Here is a 25,032-nt window from a genome sequence, read left to right as displayed (position 1 = left end):
TAAAGCCCACACTGTTTTCATCCTCAAGTCAGGCGGACATCGTCCCACCTGGGAGCATGCAAATCTATAATACAAGAACCTACAACATCTTTAGTTCATTCTTGTCCCTATATCTACAGGGGTTGGGTAAGAAACAAAAGCAGAAGCTGTCATGTGACAACTATTCCCAGTTTAACCAGTCCTACCAGGACCAGAACTCCCTCACGTATAAATCTGCTGAGGTGTAATCAGGAGGGGGAGGTGACTTGGGCATGCCAACCCAAGGATGGGAGCGCACGCACACACAACACAAGCAAGCAGGAAATATTTAGTGTGCATCAACATCTATGAATAAGGCAAGTTCCAACACAACTACACTACATTTCATTGTACAGTTCCTTGCTGCAGTAGTGGCAGCTTGTGAAAATTACAAGAATTTAAAGGACTACTGAGACACCTATGAAGGAATGGATGGGAACAGTCCACACAAGATGGTCATGGGAAATTCTGCCCCAATTCTAGAGGCAATTTCCAAGGTACAGTACTGCTATGGAAGATGTCCTGAACACAGTTAATTCCCCAGCATCCTTAGTGGGAGTCACTGAAGACAAACAAAATGAAAGCATATGCAAGTCTGCATTTTCAAACGTACATCTTAATGAAATATTCCCTCTTCTGCAAGAAAGGGCTGCCTGGTTTGGCACAGTTAATTCTGGGAGATGAAGAGGAACACAATGTGAGCACACCTTCATGCCCAAACACACCCACCACAAAGTAGGCTATTCTGTATTTCTGGACTTCAACTCCAAGGCCCACAGGCCCACACTTACAAGTCTTAATTGCAACATGGTTCCACACTTGCCACGCAGACGGTTTGTCTTAACTGGCCTGCCTTTCCTGCCCTTCATATTAAAAAAAATAAAATGAAAAAAAAAAAAAAAAAAGAGGGCAACTTACCCTTAGCACCAATTAAAAATCTCAAGTTACTTATGCATATCCAAAATTATGCAAAATCCTTTCCCTTTGGTCTACTGGTCAGGGCACAGACAAGTTTAAACAGCTTGATTTAGACACGTCCACCATATTGATATAATCAATCTTTATGGAAAGTGAAAAAAAAAAAAATACCTGCAAATTACTGCCTGTAAAGGTTTTGAGGAAAGCTGGGACCTGCTAGCTCAGAAGGTAAAAGGGTCAACTTCCCCAAACACAACAAAGAGTACCACAGTGGGACAACTGCTCTCAAAGCCTTAAGTAGAAGACCTCTGTGAACTGCTTTTCAGGAAGCACAGAAGGAGCATCAAAGAAATATGCAAGCAAGGAGAGCAGACACTCCAGATTTGCAAAGATTTGACAGGTGTTTGAGGACCAAAGACTCAAAAGCGATTAGGGTCCACAGCCCCTGGAACCCAAGGGACAATCTTTTAAAATGCTAAGTAAAATTAATTCCATCTGATTTCCAGTACCACTGCACAAAGGACACCTTCAAACTAGCGACAACTTAACCCAAATATTAGCCTTAAAGGTCTTCCGGTCAGGTTTTATATGACAGCGAGCGAGAGACAGCAAGTTAGAGCATTTTAAGGCCCCAAAAAGGCAGGAGAACACTGCCTATTTTCACTATACACAGCAAGACAGAATGAACAAGTGGAGCTTTGGCCACAACAGTGAAGAGACATTTTTAGTCTACGCTCTTATCTTCCAAATTATACTTTAGAAGTGGTTGGGGGGGGGGGGGGGGAGCAAGCCCATTCAACAAATGCAGCAGAGGATAAGATTTTTTTTTGGGGGGGGGGATACTTTCCAGCTCACATTTGATTGAGGAACTGGTTTTCTAGTGACATTTCCCCTTTTCCTTTTTGGGGTGCAGACAATTATGGCTAAGAGTACAGCATCAGTAAAAGCCATCCTGAGCAAACAATCTCAAAAGTGGGAAAGAAAGGCCAATTAGAACCTAGAAAGGACAAGGGCAAAAATGCATTAAGTGAACCAATACCTGAAATCAAGGAAGGCTTCTCTGTTCAGCAGGGTAGTTCGATGTACAAATACTGTACTCGCCACGAAAAATAAGCTAGTAACTAAACAGGATGTTCAACCCCAGGAGAAAGAGAAATCTTGTCAGTTGCAGAACCTTGGGGTGAGTCAAGTTAATATTGCTACAAGCTTCAGTACATCAAAAATCCTTGCAGGAGAGTCTAACCTCAAAACACAGCATGCCCTTGAAAGGACTTCATACCCCATTCTGAAACAGCCGAAGACGTGCTTCTCCAAGCACTACCCTTTTGAGCCATGCTATTTACTGCAAAGTCATTCAAATACTTTCCACAGATATTAAATCTGCTAAAGAAAAAAAGTCTTTACTATGAATAAATTTGCAACAAAAAAGGCCAAGTCTGTTAAGCTGGAGAATCTGACAGCAACCCCAGGGAGGGGGGTTTCAGATGGCCAACACTGAACAAAGAAAGTACTATGGAGGGCAACAGCAAGAAAAGGGATAATGTTTCAAAGCAGGCACTTTACTCTGCAGTTGGCAACTACTAATAGTATGGAAATGGTAGGACCAAGAAAAAGGGGTAATGTTTCAAAGCACTGCACTTCTCTGTAGTTAGCAACTACCAATAGTATGGAAATGGTAGGACCAAGAAAAAGGGGTAATGTTTCAAAGCATTGCACTTCTCTGTAGTTAGCAACTACCAATAGTATGGAAATGGTAGGACCAAGAAAAAGGGGTAATGTTTCAAAGCATTGCACTTCTCTGTAGTTAGCAACTACTAATAGTATGGAAATGGTAGGACCAAGAAAAAGGGATAATGTTTCAAAGCATTGCACTTCTCTGTAGTTAGCAACTACTAATAGTATGGAAATGGTAGGACCAAGAAAAAGGGGTAATGTTTCAAAGCATTGCACTTCTCTGTAGTTAGCAACTACTAATAGTATGGAAATGGTAGGACCAAGAAAAAGGGGTAATGTTTCAAAGCATTGCACTTCTCTGTAGTTAGCAACTACTAATAGTATGGAAATGGTAGGACCAAGAAAAAGGGGTAATGTTTCAAAGCACTGCACTTCTCTGTAGTTAGCAACTACTAATAGTATGGAAATGGTAGGACCAAGAAAAAGGGGTAATGTTTCAAAGCATTGCACTTCTCTGTAGTTAGCAACTACTAATAGTATGGAAATGGTAGGACCAAGAAAAAGGGATAATGTTTCAAAGCATTGCACTTCTCTGTAGTTAGCAACTACTAATAGTATGGAAATGGTAGGACCAAGAAAAAGGGATAATGTTTCAAAGCATTGCACTTCTCTGTAGTTAGCAACTACTAATAGTATGGAAATGGTAGGACCAAGAAAAAGGGGTAATGTTTCAAAGCATTGCACTTCTCTGTAGTTAGCAACTACTAATAGTATGGAAATGGTAGGACCAAGAAAAAGGGGTAATGTTTCAAAGCATTGCACTTCTCTGTAGTTAGCAACTACTAATAGTATGGAAATGGTAGGACCAAGAAAAAGGGGTAATGTTTCAAAGCATTGCACTTCTCTGTAGTTAGCAACTACCAATAGTATGGAAATGGTAGGACCAAGAAAAAGGGGTAATGTTTCAAAGCATTGCACTTCTCTGTAGTTAGCAACTACTAATAGTATGGAAATGGTAGGACCAAGAAAAAGGGGTAATGTTTCAAAGCATTGCACTTCTCTGTAGTTAGCAACTACTAATAGTATGGAAATGGTAGGACCAAGAAAAAGGGGTAATGTTTCAAAGCATTGCACTTCTCTGTAGTTAGCAACTACCAATAGTATGGAAATGGTAGGACCAAGAAAAAGGGGTAATGTTTCAAAGCATTGCACTTCTCTGTAGTTAGCAACTACTAATAGTATGGAAATGGTAGGACCAAGAAAAAGGGGTAATGTTTCAAAGCACTGCACTTCTCTGTAGTTAGCAACTACTAATAGTATGGAAATGGTAGGACCAAGAAAAAGGGGTAATGTTTCAAAGCATTGCACTTCTCTGTAGTTAGCAACTACCAATAGTATGGAAATGGTAGGACCAAGAAAAAGGGGTAATGTTTCAAAGCATTGCACTTCTCTGTAGTTAGCAACTACTAATAGTATGGAAATGGTAGGACCAAGAAAAAGGGATAATGTTTCAAAGCATTGCACTTCTCTGTAGTTAGCAACTACCAATAGTATGGAAATGGTAGGACCAAGAAAAAGGGGTAATGTTTCAAAGCATTGCACTTCTCTGTAGTTAGCAACTACCAATAGTATGGAAATGGTAGGACCAAGAAAAAGGGGTAATGTTTCAAAGCATTGCACTTCTCTGTAGTTAGCAACTACTAATAGTATGGAAATGGTAGGACCAAGAAAAAGGGGTAATGTTTCAAAGCATTGCACTTCTCTGTAGTTAGCAACTACTAATAGTATGGAAATGGTAGGACCAAGAAAAAGGGGTAATGTTTCAAAGCACTGCACTTCTCTGTAGTTAGCAACTACTAATAGTATGGAAATGGTAGGACCAAGAAAAAGGGGTAATGTTTCAAAGCACTGCACTTCTCTGTAGTTAGCAACTACTAATAGTATGGAAATGGTAGGACCAAGAAAAAGGGGTAATGTTTCAAAGCACTGCACTTCTCTGTAGTTAGCAACTACTAATAGTATGGAAATGGTAGGACCAAGAAAAAGGGGTAATGCTTCAAAGCATTGCACTTCTCTGTAGTTAGCAACTACCAATAGTATGGAAATGGTAGGACCAAGAAAAAGGGGTAATGTTTCAAAGCACTGCACTTCTCTGTAGTTAGCAACTACTAATAGTATGGAAATGGTAGGACCAAAAAAAAGGGATAATGTTTCAAAGCATTGCACTTCTCTGTAGTTAGCAACTACTAATAGTATGGAAATGGTAGGACCAAGAAAAAGAGATAATGTTTCAAAGCATTGCACTTCTCTGTAGTTAGCAACTACTAATAGTATGGAAATGGTAGGACCAAGAAAAAGGGGTAATGTTTCAAAGCATTGCACTTCTCTGTAGTTAGCAACTACCAATAGTATGGAAATGGTAGGACCAAGAAAAAGGGGTAATGTTTCAAAGCATTGCACTTCTCTGTAGTTAGCAACTACCAATAGTATGGAAATGGTAGGACCAAGAAAAAGGGGTAATGTTTCAAAGCATTGCACTTCTCTGTAGTTAGCAACTACTAATAGTATGGAAATGGTAGGACCAAGAAAAAGGGGTAATGTTTCAAAGCATTGCACTTCTCTGTAGTTAGCAACTACTAATAGTATGGAAATGGTAGGACCAAGAAAAAGGGGTAATGTTTCAAAGCATTGCACTTCTCTGTAGTTAGCAACTACCAATAGTATGGAAATGGTAGGACCAAGAAAAAGGGATAATGTTTCAAAGCATTGCACTTCTCTGTAGTTAGCAACTACCAATAGTATGGAAATGGTAGGACCAAGAAAAAGGGATAATGTTTCAAAGCATTGCACTTCTCTGTAGTTAGCAACTACCAATAGTATGGAAATGGTAGGACCAAGAAAAAGGGGTAATGTTTCAAAGCATCTCTGTAGTTAGCAACTACCAATAGTATGGAAATGGTAGGACCAAGAAAAAGGGGTAATGTTTCAAAGCATTGCACTTCTCTGTAGTTAGCAACTACTAATAGTATGGAAATGGTAGGACCAAGAAAAAGGGGTAATGTTTCAAAGCACTGCACTTCTCTGTAGTTAGCAACTACTAATAGTATGGAAATGGTAGGACCAAGAAAAAGGGGTAATGTTTCAAAGCATTGCACTTCTCTGTAGTTAGCAACTACCAATAGTATGGAAATGGTAGGACCAAGAAAAAGGGGTAATGTTTCAAAGCATTGCACTTCTCTGTAGTTAGCAACTACCAATAGTATGGAAATGGTAGGACCAAGAAAAGGGGTAATGTTTCAAAGCATTGCACTTCTCTGTAGTTAGCAACTACCAATAGTATGGAAATGGTAGGACCAAGAAAAGGGGTAATGTTTCAAAGCATTGCACTTCTCTGTAGTTAGCAACTACTAATAGTATGGAAATGGTAGGACCAAGAAAAAGGGGTAATGTTTCAAAGCATTGCACTTCTCTGTAGTTAGCAACTACTAATAGTATGGAAATGGTAGGACCAAGAAAAAGGGTTAATGTTTCAAAGCATTGCACTTCTCTGTAGTTAGCAACTACTAATAGTATGGAAATGGTAGGACCAAGAAAAAGGGGTAATGTTTCAAAGCACTGCACTTCTCTGTAGTTAGCAACTACTAATAGTATGGAAATGGTAGGACCAAGAAAAAGGGGTAATGTTTCAAAGCATTGCACTTCTCTGTAGTTAGCAACTACTAATAGTATGGAAATGGTAGGACCAAGAAAAAGGGGTAATGTTTCAAAGCATTGCACTTCTCTGTAGTTAGCAACTACTAATAGTATGGAAATGGTAGGACCAAGAAAAGGGGGTAATGTTTCAAAGCATTGCACTTCTCTGTAGTTAGCAACTACTAATAGTATGGAAATGGTAGGACCAAGAAAAAGGGATAATGTTTCAAAGCATTGCACTTCTCTGTAGTTAGCAACTACCAATAGTATGGAAATGGTAGGACCAAGAAAAAGGGATAATGTTTCAAAGCACTGCACTTCTCTGTAGTTAGCAACTACTAATAGTATGGAAATGGTAGGACCAAGAAAAAGGGGTAATGTTTCAAAGCATTGCACTTCTCTGTAGTTAGCAACTACCAATAGTATGGAAATGGTAGGACCAAGAAAAAGGGGTAATGTTTCAAAGCATTGCACTTCTCTGTAGTTAGCAACTACTAATAGTATGGAAATGGTAGGACCAACTATTTTACTTACTTGGTAGGTAGAGACTCCAGTATTTTAATCATTTTAAGCCACGATCTGAGCTCAGTGAGCAGAGTAAATACACAACAAATCAAAAGGCAAAAGGCATGACAAGCAGAAGGAACAGTACAACACATACAGTAGAAACTGACCGAACACCCATGCATTTAGCAAAATATACACATTAAGAAAATGTTTACAAATGAGTAGTGAACATGTACAGCAGCACGGTAAACTAGATGCATTAAAAAAAAATCACAATAGCCACTTGGCTATTGGTCAGTGTAGGAGCGGAACATGGGTTCAGACAGGAGACGCCCTTTAAGTGTTCTTAAATGGTTTGACTATGGAGAAGATGCCCCCCCAAATCACAAGTCGCAGCCTGGAAAATGGTTCTCTCCTACTGTGTGGTTTTACAGAATGGATGCCATGGCTTGCAGTCACTGACCATTTCTAACAGCATAGAGGTGGGCTTGACTTTTAGTTGGTAGAGGGCAGGGACCAAGTTTTACAGCTTTGAATCAGGTTCCTGTTAAAAAGGGCTTGGGGTGGTCAGGAGTGAATACCTGAAAGCTCACCAGAAATCACAGGCACTTTCTCATGATTGATTTGGGGGGGGGACAAGGGCACAAAAAGTGAACTGCAACCTGACCCATGAAATAAGAGCGTTTAGTGTAAAACTCTTCACAAATCTTCATGAAAAGCAGGCAACTGTTACACAAATCTTTGCAGACATATGTACAAGTGAAACCTGTGCCACACAACTACACAAACAGCAGGAGCCAACACAGTCCTGGGCCTTTGGTTATTAGACTGCAATGAGTCCCAGCTGGTGGTGTGGAGGGGTAAAGCCCTGACTATGGACCCAGGGGTACCAGAGTGACCAACAGCTCAGTCACCAGACAAGCAATCCCATTCTCCTTGTCATCAGTAGCAGAAAATCAGGTGTGTCCACTATTCTTTATGGGCCTCTGAGCAGACAAACCCATAAGCATGTACATGGAGTTGGAGAAAAAACTAAATCATGACATCTCCCACCCCCACTGTCTCACCCCACTTGCCTGATAGGGCATAAGGATCTGCCAAGAAATGGCCTTATGAAGAAAGATTTGAAGTTATAATGCGAAGAAAGATTTGAAGTTAAAATGTGGCCAAAGTCAGTCACGCAAGACTATCTCCCATCTGACAGATGGGAATAAAATGAAGAGGCAGAAGGAATATCAACGGCCGATGAGCGGCAGTGCCGAGCGAGGCACAAGGAATATCAACGGCCGATGAGCGGCAGTGCCGAGCGAGGCACAAGGAATATCAACTGCCGATGAGCGGCAGTGCCGAGCAAGGCACAAGGAATATCAACTGCCAATGAGCGGCAGTGCCGAGCAAGGCACAAGGAATATCAACTGCCAATGAGCGGCAGTGCCGAGCGAGGCACAAGGAATATCAACTGCCGATGAGCGGCAGTGCAGAGAGACACAAGGAATATCAACTGCCGATGAGCAGCAGTGCAGAGCTCTACAAAATACAGCACAGGAAGCTACACTTTAGGCCAAAGACAACAAAGCATTACTACCAGCCAGATGAATTAAGAGGAGGAAATTAAACAGTCATACTGAAGCTGTAACTGCAACGGTAGCCTTGGCCAAGACCACACACGATCCACTTTAGTAGTTGAGGACCCTGGCTTCACACAAGTGGAAAGCAACCTAAAGGGAAGGGTGACAGCAGCAGTCTGACTGGAGACAAAATTACAAAAATGCAGTTAGCTCAATTTTGATCAAGCTAAACAAGTATTTTCTGTTACCTGAAAAGACCTGAAATGGTGGAAATAAGCAAGATGAAGACCAACTTTGTGGGAATGAAGGTTCTGTGCTCCAAATTCTCCCAACACCCATGCCCCATCAGTTAGCAGCTGCAGTTCTTAGTATTTTTTCCTTCTCGTTGGAAACATTTCTAACAGTAGACTGCTCAGCAGATGGTTTTTGATCAAGAACTGTCAGGTTAAAACTAAGCAGATGATAATACAAACACTGAGAAATTGAAGCTTTGTTATACAGATACCAAGATACAAGCCATTAAAATGGTTGAGCCCCCTTCGTCTTGCACACACGTCAGACTTTTTATTTCCTTCACCAGAAGGGAAGATCTGGATAGCAATTAGAAAAAAACATTTTTTGAAGGATTTTATCTGGGAAGGGAAAACAGCAAGGGTCAAGAGGGATAGGCGGACTAAGATTATCCACTTTGAGGGTATTTTACACAACAGTTAAGGCTCTTGTACATAACACAAGCAGAAAACTAATTCAAAGTGGAAATGAAGGATACTGATACAGGGAGGAAGCTAGAGAAATGAGGGATTGGGAATTTGAATGCAGACTCGAGAACAAAAATCACAGTATTCTACTCAAAGAAAATAGCAAGGAGTATTCCAAGAACCAAACCAGCACGAGAATGGAGGAAACTGGCAAACAACCAAAGTATTGGGAGCAAATAACTAGAAGGGAAAAATGTAACAGAATGGGAAGAGGCCAAGAATTTATTTGGACTGTAGGTTAGAGAGAGATTACCTTCCTTATCAAGGATTGACAAGAGTATAGGCAAAGAGAAAGAAATAATGGGCTCCTGAAAGACCAGCACTGGTAGAGTGTGTAACAGAAGCTGCCGTTAAAAAGGATGACTAAAGCATATAAAAAAGAAATAATGGGCTCCTGAAAGACCAGCACTGGAAGTGTGTGTAACAGAAGCCGCCGTTAAAAAGGATTACTAAAGCATATAAAATAGCGCGTAATTATAAGAATCAGAGGAGCTTAGAAAAGAATGGTAATACAGATGAGAATGGAGGGTACATGTAGACTTTCCAAATATGCAAAGTCTAGAACATTTAGGATCTTTGTAATACATACGAGAATGGGGGGTACGTGTAGACTTTCCAAATATGCAAAGTCTAGAACATTTAGGATCTTTGTAATACAGACGAGAACGGGGGTACATGTAGACTTTCCAAATATGTAAAGTCTAGAACATTTAGGATCTTTGTAATACAGATGAGAATGGGGGATATGTGTATACTTTCCAAATATGTAAAGTCTAGAAGATTTAGGATCTTTGCTTGGAAGTGCTTACATAGATATTTTTATACCCCAAGCAGACGCCAAAGAATTTTGCCTCAGGTGGATAGCAAGTGTTGGATGTGTAAGGAGCAGAGAGGTAGCTGGGAACATTTTTTGGGAGTGTAATGAGCTGGCAGACTATGCGATTCCCTGCTGGAGATGCTGGGAGAGTAGACTGGACTGACTTGGGAGATTTTTGAGTTATGATTCGGAATTGCCTAGACGTAGTAAAACCTTACCAAGTCTAACTATGGTGTTACTAGAAGTAGTGAATATAGTCTCGCGGCTTTTTCCCCAGTTAGGGCTGCCACAGCAGATCATCAGTCTGCTTATGCTTGGCAGTAGATTTTACAGTGTTGAGTTGCCAGCCCAGCACCCAACTTTCAGAGAAGGCACGCACACACATCACAGCTGACAAGTGAATATAACAGAAGCAAAACTGGAATTGGGATCTTTAGAAAGGAAGGGGGAAATAAACAGGAACTGTGGAAGAAACCTTGTTCCTGCTCTGCATGTATTAAGAGGCAGATGCTTAAGTGACAATGACTGATTAGATTATTGGATAGATGGATAGAGAAGTGATGTACATTTGCAACTACAGCCGTTTCAATGGCATCCGATGTACATCGTCTGCTACTAAAGTGGTGTCATGTTTGTTTTTCACTTGTATAAAACGAAAGACTGATTGTGCCAAATGTGACCATTTAAGATGTTTGTTGGAAAAAAAAAAAAAAGTTTAAGGAAAATAGCTGCTCAACAACTTGGATCTCCAAATCCCCTGCCCACTGTCAGGTCATACTTCAGATAATTCTTTAGATTACTGCAATCTACCTACAAATTAAAACATTTGGATACACAGTCATTTTACACATTTTAACTGTCCTTGTTCATGGATGAGAAGGAAGCAGTCTCATTCCATCATGAGATTGTATATTATGCCTTACCTGGTGAGGGCCAAGGTGTTAATTTTCCTCAATTCCTGCCAGTTGGCAAGAAAGTTTACCAAAGTTAGGATTATGAATGTAACAAAACCTTCGTATGGGGGGGAGGGGGGTCAATGCAGCTTTAATGAGTTGCATGGCGATCTATTTTAGGAAAGTCATACTGCTTGCCAAAGTTTGATTACAAAATTATGTCCATTGACAGGTCCTACAAATATTACCGGCAAAGTTTGATATTTTCTGAAATAAATTGTTATGCAAAGCTTTTCTTCAGCAAAGCAGATGATACAACTGCACAAGGAAGCAACGGTTATGTGGAATGTAGAAGTATGCCCAAATTTGCAAGACATACTTGTGCTGAACAAAAACACACAAATAAGTGCTCATCTATGCACGACATGAATTACCCTATCAGCACCTAAAATGCCACATACCAGCAAAAAACCTCAAAAAAAAACAATAAAAAAACCCACAGGACAAATGCAGTTAAAATCCCATACTGCAGCTATACCAAACTTAAGAAAAGCTGCTCAGTACGTTATTGGACTTTTAAAAAATGGATAGAAAAACATAAAAAAGGTGAAAAAATGACTTACTGTCGCTGCAGATCAAAAATGCTCTGGAAAAAATAAAAAAAAAAGGTTCAGCATTAGAGAAAATGAAAAAAAAATCATTTTATTGTCTAACAAAAGCAAAAGACAGACTTCAGCGTAAAAATCCAAAATGCACTGTCCCCCACTTTCTAGCAGGGTAACAAACAGCAACTTTTTTTAAAATGTTAAAGGCACCTGGAGAACAAGGGGATTCATTAAAAAAAAAAAAAATACGATCCAGCAATTACAATAAAAAAAAAAAAAAAAAAAAAGTGCCAAACAGTTAGGAGTTTAAGCAAAGTCTGTAAAAATACTTTGCCAGCAACTGTTCTACTTAAGCCGAAGAGCTAAGGTACTAACATCTTTAGGCTGCAATACAAAAGGGAAATGCAAACAAAGGTTACGACAGCCTCAGTAATAAAGGAAAGAGCACCCCACCCAAGTTACGAACATAATCCCACGACAGAGTTTAAGCAATCCCAAACTAAAGGCAAGGATTTAGAAAGTGTCAGCAAGCCTTAGCACTAGAAACATCTCCTGTAGCTACTCAGTAAGTGCATCACAAGTATCACAACAGCTCAATAAAATACAAAAGTATGCACTCAGATTTAGCCATCACCAACTCGGTGACCGAAAACGAATCTCAAACTCAGCACCTGTTAAAAAGTTCGTACTCTAAATAACTTGGCATTTCATAACCAGCATAGCCTGTTTTGCTATTCCATTTACAACATCCCTCTCTGTTGAGCTTCCATTCATTTGATCAATAAAACAATACTTTACCTTTACACTTCACCTATCCTACCTCAATATTCCTCTGTTCCCTCCATAAAGTTAATTTCTAGACCCAAATCTCCAGCATTCACCTCAAGGGTATTACACTGCATCATCCCTAATCCATAGTCACTGGGCATGGTTTACATTCTGCCTGTATCCAACAAGCAGATCAACCATGGTCTTCACTGGATAATATGCCACCACTTGCTTTACATGAAAATTGTCCTAGTGATATATAAAAAGGCCTGCTAAACTGCTTTATAGGTTCATAGGTTCATACTAGGCTATCTGCCCAAGGGCATTTATAAGCCTAGCCCATAGTTATGTGGCTTTCGCCACCCCTTTAGTTTGAATAAAAACTATGCCTATCATTTTGCTGTGCCTCTGTCAAGCAGTGACACTGAAGTAATCCCTGGGGTATATCTGCGATCTCCCATCCATTGGTCAAGATTCCTCTTGAACAAGGCCAGTGAGGTGCTCTGCCTCACATGTACCGGGATTTTGTTCAACAGCACAGGGAGTCTCTGGGTGATGAATCTGTCCCTCCAGCATGTTCTATTTATAACCGTGTCAAGGTTTAAGTCTCCCGCCCTTGTGGTTCTGAGGGATCTAGATTTTTTGAGGTGAAGCATATTCATCAAATCTGGGTTTGACATGGCCTTATATATGTCAGGCACAGGTCACCTCTGAGCAAGCGGTATGAGACTGAATAGAGCTGGAGTTCTTTCAGTTGGGCAGCATAAGACATATTTTTGAGACCCTTTATCCTTTTGGTGAGGAACTTTTGGGGCCTTTCAAGCTGCAGCAGGTGTCTGGTCAAATACATTCCGAACGGGGCATTGTACTCAATCATAGGTCTACTGAGTGACGAGTACAGGGGGACGACGACCTCCCTTGATCTAGATGCGAATCCCTTCATGATCAGGTCGGCGATATAGAAGGTTTTCTTAACTACTTTAGCAACATGAGTGTCAAACGAAAGGCTGTCAACCTGGGTCCCCAGATCCCTGATGGCGTTTTCTGTGCTCAGTGGATTGCCACCTATATGGTAAGCTAGGGGTAACCTTGTTTTTCCCCGAAGGGTATGACTATGCATTTTTTGGCGTTTGACTTCAGGCCATGGCTCTGGCACCAGTTATCCGTTTCTGTGAGGCCCTTCTGGAGGATATCTGTGTCAGATGTGACTATGACTGACAAGTGCACTATAGTACCTCTACACAACCTTACTTCATGGCTTTGCAAGGTGACTTCCTTATGCTGACTCTAGCTTCCTCAATCACACCCTCTCCCATTAGATATGCAACTGTGAAAACAGAAAAGCTAGCTTTTGCAAATCCTGTTTCGGAATTTAAACGCGACTTCTACCCAGTTGCCGGTTACCGCTGGACGATACCCATGGAGACAGACTGTGACAGGGCTACTGCTTGTAAGGACTGACTGGGCTACTGCTTGTAAGGACTCTGAACATTCCCTTATTGGTTAGACAGTACAGATTGAGCCCAGAGCAAGATTTTTGACCATATAATTTTGAATATCCCCCCCCCCCCCCAGATTCTGTTACAGGATAGCACTGTTTGCATAGCTACTTGGTAAAGAAATGCATTAAAAGTAAACGGCTTGGTTACTCCACTTTAAATGCTTGTGGCTAATGAGAATTATGCAGCTTACCTGTGCTGTCCCTGGCACCAATCTCATAGCACAATTGACAAGCAGGACATTAGCATGAATAAGTCAAAGACCGACTATCAACACAACACTGGGGGGGGGGGGGGGTCAATCTTGCCAAAGCATCAGTGCCAACAATGTGAAATATTTCAGTCTTTGCTGAAGGAAACCGCATGGAGTCCAGAAATACCCAATGCTTGGTGTTAAACAGGGCCCAGGATAGAGAGGTAGAGGTTAGTCTCCAGCTACTCTAGCAACAGAGGTCCAAATGGCAATAAGCTCCACGTAGAGCTTTCAATAAAGCAGAAACGTCCTGGATAGTCTAACTGAAAGGACAGAAGCAGATCTGCAGTGTAAGAACTTAATATTTACTAGTCTAAGAAGCTACCCCTCCATCATAGCAGAAAGGTAAGTTGGTCCTAACTGATCCCTACTAGTGAAAGGGAAGAAATCTTCTCCCTATAATCCTCTACTCTTAAGTCTTTTTCAGCACTACTGTCCTCTTGAAAGTATTAGCTTAGTTCTGTTTAGCAAAGCTCAGACACTAAAACAAAATGTTCTAGCCCAAAGCAAGGCTCAAGCAAATTGCGTGGACACCAAAGGTAGCTAGTGTCTTTTTGGCACTAAAACACAGGGGTCCTTTCCCTATCCAGTATGACTGACCCAAAAAAACAAGCAAATTTTAAACTACAGAGTGAAAATATTAATAGTACTCAAACAGGTAACTGTAAACATTACCCAGTAACCAAAACACTACACAATAGACATTGGAATCAAATGCCTACGCAAAAACCAGTAACCACCACCATCAAAACTGAAATTAAGAGTTAAAGTTTGTTAGAAAAATTTAAAGGGAGAACCAAAGTAGAAAAGGGAGATGTCCTACATGAGAAGTATGCTGAGAAAAAAAAAAAAAAAAAAAAAACACAAAGTACAAGTAGGAATCTGACAGAAAAAAAATGGCAGCTTGTGCCGAGCTGAAGCAGTAGCAATTGGGAAGAGGAAAGGAACTCATGATTGCAGATTTTAAAGAGGTGCAGAGAAAGGCACCTGTGATGGCCAATCCAAGGATTACAGTGCAAGGACTGTACCAACAAACCTTAAATTCACTTGCTACTCAGTCAGTGGCTTCAACATGCAAGTATTTACCCGACTGGTCAGCAACTGTGATCACCTTGGATAATCAACTGTAAAACACTAAGCTAAAAAGGGGGACAAAGTAAATTATTCATGGTGAGAAACTAATTTGCAAGAGCAGTAAAAGAACATACACAATGTTCTGCCAACACGACAAGAGTGGAAAAGTAATGTCCAATTCTTCATCTGTGCCTTGCTGACCAGTTGTACTCACTGAAACTACTGTGGCTGGTTAACATTTTAAGATGCAACCTGTCAACTATTCCTTTATAAAATGCTAAAAGCCTCAGCAAGGCCAAAGAGCAGTGCTGCCTCAGCTACTACCAAAGCTGCAAGTCTGAAAAAGCAAGCTCACCCATAAACCCATACATTTTCGCTGGATGGTGCAGTGTTGCAGTGGTTGTGTTGGCACTTCTCAGCAAGAGGTTCTCCAGTTCAATTTTCTGCTGGGATGCCTTCTATGTGGAGTCTGCATGTCCTCCCTGCATTTGTGTGGGTTTCCTCCCACGTCACAAAGACATGCATTTGGACAGTCTCCCCGGGCCTCCAATGAAAATTGGCCTCATTCCAGGTCTAACTTTCCCAGTAAACAAACATTAAATAAAAAAATATGTAAAGAAAACTATGCCATATTTTGTCCAGATCTGGGAAAATTCCACTGCGGCTTTTGCCCAAAACCATAGAGCAATAGTCAGAAGTGGTCTTCAACTGGATCCCAGATCACCCCCCCTGTACATTGACAACACTACACCTGTTGCTGCTGCTAAAAGATGCATCCACATGCTGCCATTTCCATTTTACACTAGCAATACAGACAAAACATTAAGGTATGCCTCTATTCCTTCAATGAACAGCTAGGTGGATCAGGCCCCACAGAATTCAAACTCACACGTAGCACTGATTACTGGAGGACATGACATGTTAATACAGCTCTGCTCATTTTAAATATGCATGTTTTCTGCAGGTCCATTTGGTAGGACTTGCATTTTACTGCTTAATGAAAACACGGTACATGCAAGGGTTAAGCACCACTCAATTACATCCAGATAATTTTGCAACTGTGGCGACTTATGAAAAACTGGTACAGGGTACATCTTAATTTTGTCTATAATTTTTACACATTATATATATATATATATATATATATATATATATATATATATATATATATATATATATATATATATATATATATATAAACAGAATCTGTATGCATTACTTACTGGTACATATTCATGCACACATCTACTTGCATCCTCAATGACAGAAGAGCATGTTTACCCAAATATGTAACTTACTGTACAACAGCACCCACAGAGTGCACCACTTTTATTTTACTCTCACTAAGCAGCGTTTTCCTGTCTAGTGAATGTAAATAAAACAAAAGCACAAGATCAGCAGAGCCACTACCTTACACTCGCTAAGCAGTGCTTCCGCTGTTTAGCGTTAAGCAGCGTTTTCCTGTCTAGTGAATGTAAATAAAACAAAAGCACAAGATCAGCAGAGCCACTACTTTACACTCGCTAAGCAGTGCTTCCGCTGTTTAGCGTTAGCGAAAGTAAAGTCAGCATACCTACATGCACGAGAGCAGAAGTGGGCGAGAGAAGAGAGCAAATCAGTGAGAGAAGAGAGTGAGGGCAAATCAAGCAACAGCAGCAGTTGGGTGTCCATACCTCTCAAACTCTTAGCTCAAGGTATTTTGTATAAACTGGGAACAAAGGCTCAAGTGATAGATATTACTCTTACAAAAATTACTAAGTTGCCCGAATACCAGGATGTGGGTTAGCAGGCATTTTTTTGAACCACAACTGTGTGTGTGTTGGGTGGGAGCAGGGTCGATCGGCCACTGGTGGCAATAGAGATGCTCGCAGACCTCTTAGCTCAGGAAATCACGATAAAGAATAAAATGTGGCACAAAGGCTCAAAAATAGATATTTTATAAAATTATAAAGTTGCTTGAAACAAGATCTCAAAACGTATGTCATTTAGTGACTTCCAAGTCCCCAGCGACTGGACTGGAAACCACCATACGTTTTAGGAGTAAGAAAAACAGAGTAAATATTTGAATATTTTTTGAAACTATATTTTGGATACAAAATACTTCTTCCAACACCATTACAGTTATTCTGCCTAATGTTATGCAAATAATGCCATTCAAGGGGTGTAGAGGCCTAACACCACATAACACACTGGGCAAGAGTTCTTTACATATACACACACACACACACACACACACACACTGTTGAGTATTACTTGCTGAACAGTTGCTTAAACATGGCTTTCCAAAGGACGACATATCCTGTACTAATTACACAAGGTATAGAAAATTGAGCGTGGACTCCACAGCCGTCAACATATCCAAGACACTACCACCATTGGCTAGATCACCTGCTCTTTTGGTCCAAACTGTTTAACACCTGGGCATACGCATGTGAAATGGAATAATCCACCCATCTGAATTTTTGCTTAGTTAAAACCATTCTAAAGGCTCTCTCTTTTCATTGCATTTTACATCACAAAGTCTAAGCAGCCCCCCCCCCCGGTAAGGCCACAAGTCAGTGTTAATGTGCCCCCTTGTAATGCCACAAGCGATTTCATTTTTTTAAACTGTTTGGTCTAACATTGCTACATACTCAAGTGTACTAGCTTGCACTGCATTTGAATTGTTTTTACTGCTGTATGCAGGACTGTATGTAAGTTTGAGCCCCCCCCCAAGCTTTCTGTGTTGCAGGGAAGCCTTCTAGCTTATCATTGGGAGTGGTAAGCACCAGGTAACCTATTACCACATGAGGAGTGGTTCTGGCCCAGAAATTGTAGTTATTGGCCATTTGGGCAGTTTTTCCATCTCTCAACTCTCTGATTTAAAAGCCCGCATTTGCACTTGTTTCCCTCCCTTCTGGTAACTAGTTTAGTCCAGATAAGTTTTGTCACTTGAATTTGCTTGTTCATGCTCAGCACTCATGCAGAACTTAGTTCAGAACTTGTTGTAAGCACTAAATAAGCTACTAATTACTACAGCACTCAACCTTCCTCATTACCTAGAGGAAAACAGTTTTGGTACTTGCTTAGAGATAAACAGCTCTTGTACTCAGAGGAAAATAGTTTATTCAGGCATGTCCAAGGGTCCGCTCCCAGTGTTCTCTCCTGTCTATCTGATGAATCTGGGCATCTTGGGGCAATGCAGAAATTGCCTCATGTACACAGACAACCCTCTCCTCCTACCACCCAACACGACAACCTGAGAGAGATGCACTTATCTAGCCAAACTGGAGGTAAAGCTCTCTCCAACCAAGACTGAACTTGACAGTCAAGAAAAGGTAAACACTTGCACCACACCCCACTCAGTGTCTCACAAAATCTATACCACCAAAATCCACACATAGAAACACAAACATTCGCGGAGGCCCTCAATAATAATCTGCTCAAGCAACAGAGACCTCCAAAGCAGAAATGCAAGCAACCTCCAACCCCCCAAATGACACAGCCCGCAGACAGTGTGCCACTCAACCACAGCCAATAAGGCAAAACAACCTAGTACCAAACACACTAGTCATAGGTGACTATAGTCAGGCACACTGATGTCCCACTCACCAGGCTAAACAAGAAGGTTACTGTCAGCTGCCAGGATCCACCACATAACCCACACACTCAGAGGTCACTCCACAAATACGACTTGTCATTGTCCATGTTGGTGTGAATGACCCGAGACGTACCTCCCTGGACTACATGGAGACATTAAGAGCTCTCCAATCTTGTAGCCCAGGCAGGTATGACCCTAGCCCTGAGTAGCATTCTGCCATCACCCAGAATGATGGCACAGTACAAGGACAAAATGATTGACTTCAACAACTGGCTAAGCTTCTGGTGTCATTCTAAAGGGATCCAGTATCTGTCTGCCTGAGATGACATGGTCTCCAGACCACGATGCTTTGCCAGAGATGGCCTGCGCCTGTCACCCCTGGGATTCTGGATACTGGCTAAGGTTCTTGCCGCCCCTATAGTGCCTTCTTTAGGCAACGTTCAAATGACAAATTCACCACCATAACAGGAACAGGCAAGCAAAAACTGAGGCTGATGCTACTCTATGCTAGAAGTCTAAATCTCAAAATGCACTCACACGAGGCACTCCTTAAAAATGGAGAACATAAATATCTGTGCAGTGACTGAGACCTGGTTCAAGGTTCCAGAGAGCACCCCTGCACTACCAGGCTACAACTCATACCACACCTTTCGGCCATGCAACTGTGCTATCCCAAACAGAACCAAGACGCTACCCTCCAAAAAAAAAAGGAAGCCAATCTGGTGGTCCCCTGCCATAAACTGTACAACAGAAGGAAGAAACTGTTGCAAGAGACAGTAAATCCCATGAGTGGAGGAGCTCCTTGGTCAGCCTCAGTAAGAAGCTGCGATCACTGAAAATCCTCCAAGGCTAGTTACGAAAAGTCGCCACAGATTCTAAAAGACAACCACAAAGCATTCTATAGCCATGTCAAGAATCTCAATGAAACACTCAGATCTGCTCAGAGTTACAGCACAATGGCACTAAATATTACAGACCCAACTGATATTCCCAACATCCTGGCAGCTCTCTCACCCCCCCCCCCCAAACAGCCCACCTCTATACCGGAAGAATGCTAAGTTTCTGCAATCACGGCTGCACAGGTAAAAACCACACCCTCCAAAGCCAAGAACACAGCATCCATGGGGACCAGACAACATCCCAGGTTGCATTCTACACGAACTACAGAACAAACTGGCACCCCACCCAAGTACCATGTTCAATCATAGCTTCACCTCAGGCTTTGTGCCTGCTGAATGGCGCACAGCGACGGTTATCCCACCCCACAAAGGGGGAGCCACCACAGACCCCAGGAACTACCGCCCCATTAGCCTGACGAGCCTGGACTGCAAGGCCATGGAACGTATCAAGGAACTTATAAAACACAGACATTGGTAATCTCCAAACTCTGGACCCCACCCAGTTCGGGTTTGTAAAAGGCAGATGTCTCCTAAACCTAAGTCGTAGACGAGGGTAAGGTGGTTCACACAGCCTATCTAGATCTTGCCTAGGCTTTCAACACCATCCCCCACTCTGGAATTTATCTAACTCACTAAACTAGGTATACATCCCCATGTCACAAGATGGGTTGCCAACTGGCTCACTGACAGAACCCACACTGTGAAAGCAGCAGACTCCAAATCTGACTTCAGACGAGTGACAAGTGGAGTACCACAGGGTTCAGTCCTGGGTCCTCTCCTGTTTGGTATCTACTTCTCTGAAGTACAGGCTAACACAGAAGGTCTTAGGCTAACAAAGTTTGCAGATGACTGCAAACTAGGAGCCATAATCAAAACTCCTAACAATGTGGAGATCCTGCAAAAGGGCATCACAGACAGATGCCTGGTGTCAAAGCCATGGCCTCAAGCTCAATGCCAAAAAGTGCATGGTCATCCCCTTTGGTAAAAACTCTGTACCTATGAACTACAAACACAGGCGGTAATATACTTAACACCGACCTCATCACAAAAGATTTCTCATCCAGAAGTCATTGTTCCCCCCTACTCCTCACTCAGACCCATTATAGAGTACAACACCCCTTTTGGTATGCATCTCACAAGACATCTACAACTGGAAAGGCCACAGAAATACCTCACACAGATGCCCTACGCAGACAGTCTCAAAAAACTCCAGCTTTACTCCATCACCTACTCAACAGGTGAACTCTGCCTAACATACAAAGCTGTGTCAAACCCAGAGCAGTTGGACATGCTCTACTTCAAGAAATCCAAATAGATTCCTGTCCCAGAGACTTCCCATACTCTGGAATAAACTACCTATCTGTATCAAACAAAGCTCCTCATTAGCACTCTTCAAAAAAAAATCTTGATGATTGGACAGGAAATAGGAAATTCACCCCGGGGATCACTTCTGTGGCTCTGCTCGACAGTGGCACAGGAAAAATAATTTTCTTGGGTGGCAAAAGCCAGGGTACCTTTTTTGGTTGGGCTTGTATAGGCTCCAGGGCCGACAGCCTATTACGTACCTATGAACCTATTATGCACTTTCAAAACACGTGGTACTGTACCAGCAATTACCAATTCCAGACTGCTTCCTTCCATTTCTACACTTGGATAAATACGGAGACGGCTGCCTTTTCCAATGGCACTGCAAAGGGTACACCCCACCCCAGAATCTGTAAAAGTAACATCTTTCGGCTTTTCCCAGTTAGGGGTTGCCACAGAGGAACTCCGGTCCCCTGATTGGCAGTGGATGTTTGTGGTGCCGAGTTGCCAGCCCGATGCCCAACCTTAAGGCACACCCATTCACGCACACACCTACCTGCTGGTCTTTAAACGTCACTCAACCGCGGGGAGGACAGGCAAACTCCACAAAGAAGGCACTCCAGCTGACAATCAAACGGGAGAAACTCTTGCTGTGAGGTGACAACGCTAACCGCTGCACCACCTCAGCCCCACACCACCGGAATCTGTAACATGCACAAACACCCTACAAGCAAAGGAAAGTTCAGCCAATTTAGCATAGACCTACATCTCAAATACTTGTCGCTTTTCCATTATTTTGTTTCAGAATTTGGTGGGAAACTTCAGACAGAAAATGCCCCTTCCGCTACTTGGCAGAAGTCCAGTTAAGTGTGCATGGCACTCCAGCTAGTTGCTCAACTCACTAGTCTGACAACCAATTAATACAAAACATATCTAAAGCCAGTGACCAAACAACTGTCTGAATAACCAAGTGCTATGCACTGACACTTCAGTCACCAACCATGGCTTGGTACCATGCCTACAACAATTTTTAATACTTGCACCATAAGGTCCTCCTTGGATATGCAGGTTATTAGAAACTGCACAGTCCAACAGAGATCTTATAATAAAGCAGCCTTAATCATTTTATTCTAACTGAGACGTTCCTATTTTGGTCCAAGCTAGGCATGACATTGTCACAAAGACCAAAGAGAACTTGACAAGTCCTAGTTCCCAAGATGCTTTTGCTGTGGCCAAGGCAGCACTGGTATTGTCAGAATGATGCCATCTTGGACCAGGTTTAAACCCAACACATTATGGGCACTCCTTAGCCACACTAAGGCAATTCTTACAGTGTGTAATTTATGTGTTAAGTGGGTGGTCCGTTTACCATGTTACATGCACAAGGATCTGTTTTTTGTAAAGCCTACAGCTTCTTGAGAAAAGCATGGCATTTGTGGTATTTTTTTCAGAACTACTCTATGGACAAGAGCAGTACATATCTTTGCTGTGGCACTTTTTTTACTGTGGTACAATGTGAAAAGTGCCACTTGGATGGGCAGTACATACACTGCATGCAACAAAAAACAAAGAAAAGAGCAGCTGTAATAGCTCTACAAAATTTGTAATACCTCAGTTTAATGAATAGCTTGCAACCCATAATGCTAGGGATGCATACCTTTCAGAGACAGGGATCGAAGCCTAGAAGACACTGGGGACCCTGACCAGAACAAGCAGCTGTGGAAAATACTAAGAATCAACGAAGCCTCATCTCTCTTGTTGAGCGAGTGCAGCTTCACCACAGCTACAGTACCAAGCCTATCACCTACAGAGAACACTTAAATTTCCCAAACTGACTTAACACTGAACTATAACAAAGTAAATTAGCCAAAACTGTTCCAAGCTGAAAAACTATTTTCCACAAGTCTCCACTGTTTTACACACGCTACACTGGTGGTTTCAGCTGGCACAGTCTGGTTACTACACACCGAATTACACTTTCACAATGTCTGCACCAACAGTCTCCATTGTTTTACACACGCTACACTGGTGGTTTCATCTGGCAGAGTCTGGTTACTACACAATGAATTACTTTCCCCACGTCTGCACTGCAGCCAGAGTTATGTTGTAAGTGAACAGCTATAAATTTGCAAAAAAATGAGACTAGTGCAAACCACTCAGAGCATATACAGCCTTTGAACCACAACAGTGACTACTGCAGTAACAAATGTATTAAAGGGCCACTACACTGATCCACCCCACCCCTAAAAATGACTACCAACAGCAGCAAAGCTAACACCAAGCAAAATGGGACTGTGCTGACCCTGACCCACCCCTAAATTACAAAACATGCCAAATAATGCAAGTAAACTAACAAAATGTGATAAATTACAGTCTTTGTGCTAAGAGCAATGTATGGTACTGGTGAATATGAAGTGAATGGGCTAAAAGACCATCAGACACGTTACATCTAAAGAAATCCCAATCACTCCACACCACATGCTCCAGAGACCTCAACCTCATTACCACAATCAGAACATGCTAGAGGGACAGGTTCATAACCCAGAGAGACTGCCCATGCTATGGAATAGACTTCCCATACATGTCAAGCAGAGCACCTCACTGGCCCTCCAAGAGAAATCTTGATGAGTGGACAGGAAATAGAAACTTCACCCCAGGATCACTCCAGTGGCTCTACTCAGAGAAACTGGGAACTAAAGTCAGGTGGCACTATGCCATGGTAATCCTATGGGCTAGGCTTCTAAAGGCTCCAGGGCCATTAGCCTAGCGCACACATGAACCTATATACAATGAAAAACCAACCTATTAGTCAGAAATGTCATCAGAACTAAATGCCTAACTGGAACTTAGTAATAAATCATGCGACAACCATTAAATTCAGTTCAATTAAAACAATTTTTAGAGGCAGCGCAACTAAAACACCACTACATGCAACTAAAACACTACATGCAAATAAAACAATACTACATACAACTAAATACACATTTTGACATTCTAATGAACCAAAGCACACCTCTAAATGCTTTCATTTTAACAGTTTATCAAAACAATCATTAATGGCTGGCCAACTGTCGCCACTTTAGCTCATCTGACAATGATAAATTAGTAATATATTCTCTTGAATCATTTGTTCTACAATTGCAAATTTAAAATCGTGCTTCGGATAATCAACTAAATGTACAATTGGCCTGTGCTCTCACACACTAAATGTTCTGGATGTTTTTCCTATGTGAAAAGCAGGCCACATAAACCACCTGCTGATAATCTAGTAAAATGCCCTCATATTATAATGAGAACCATTGACAAACCCAGACTAACAGAGGGAGATTGACAACACCAACCACATTTGACCATCCATGCTTTTCGTTTCAAAGAAAAGGAAAATAATGCCCAGTGTGAGGGCATTACAATGGCATAGCTAGCCAAAGTAAATGTAAACAATGCCCAGTGTGAGGGCATTACAATGGCATAGCTAGCCAAAGTAAATGTAAATAATGCCCAGTGTGAGGGCATTACAATGGCATAGCTAGCCAAAGTAAATGTAAATAATGCCCAGTGTGAGGGCATTACAATGGCATAGCTAGCCAAAGTAAATGTAAATAATGCCCAGTGTGAGGGCATTACAATGGCATAGCTAGCCAAAGTAAATGTAAATAATGCCCAGTGTGAGGGCATTACAATGGCATAGCTAGCCAAAGTAAATGTAAATAATGCCCAGTGTGAGGGCATTACAATGGCAGAGCTAGCCAAAGTAAATGTAGCGATACAATGAAGTTTCAAACCATAATCTGTCACTTCTCCATTTAAAAGGTATAACATCCCCATCACAAGTATACAAAACCTTTCAATTCCTTTACATACAACCTGATCTCCAATTCCTAGCAAGAATTTGTTGGGATAATCTATCTTTCCAAACACCCCCAACATATAGACATCCGCATCTGTCACCATTCTGGCCAGTCTTACCAGCTGGCCTTTTACCCCAGACTTTTTTTGCATGTTTTGGTACCAACTGGTGTAATGGATATATGAATTAGAAAAAGACTGCTTCCTAAATATGCTGGATGTACAACACTGAATCTAAATTTTTTAGTAAATTGAAAATTCAAAGTATTACTAATGTTGCAAGTAATTAGAAGTTATGTACTCACCATAACGTTCCATCTGAGTAGGTGTATTCATTTGTCTGCAACCTGTGGGTTA

At 41.5% G+C, this 25,032-nt stretch overlaps 1 protein-coding gene across 2 annotated transcripts in view; it reads right to left on the bottom strand.

Moving 5' to 3' along the window:
- Positions 1–25,032, bottom strand: part of HNRNPC (heterogeneous nuclear ribonucleoprotein C) — a 1,329,577-nt gene that overhangs the window by 1,287,988 nt on the left and 16,557 nt on the right. For both annotated transcript variants that reach the window (XM_044058018.1, XM_044058019.1), the window contains exon 2: positions 11,470–11,492. The gene's annotated coding sequence lies outside the window, so the exon portion shown is untranslated. The remainder of the gene's footprint in view (positions 1–11,469; positions 11,493–25,032) is intronic.

This window comes from Protopterus annectens, chromosome 16.part0 (assembly GCF_019279795.1).
Source record: "Protopterus annectens isolate FY-2018-M chromosome 16.part0, PAN1.0, whole genome shotgun sequence".
NCBI classification, from domain to species: Eukaryota; Metazoa; Chordata; order Ceratodontiformes; family Protopteridae; genus Protopterus; species Protopterus annectens.
This window is presented reverse-complemented; position numbering and strand designations above follow the sequence as displayed.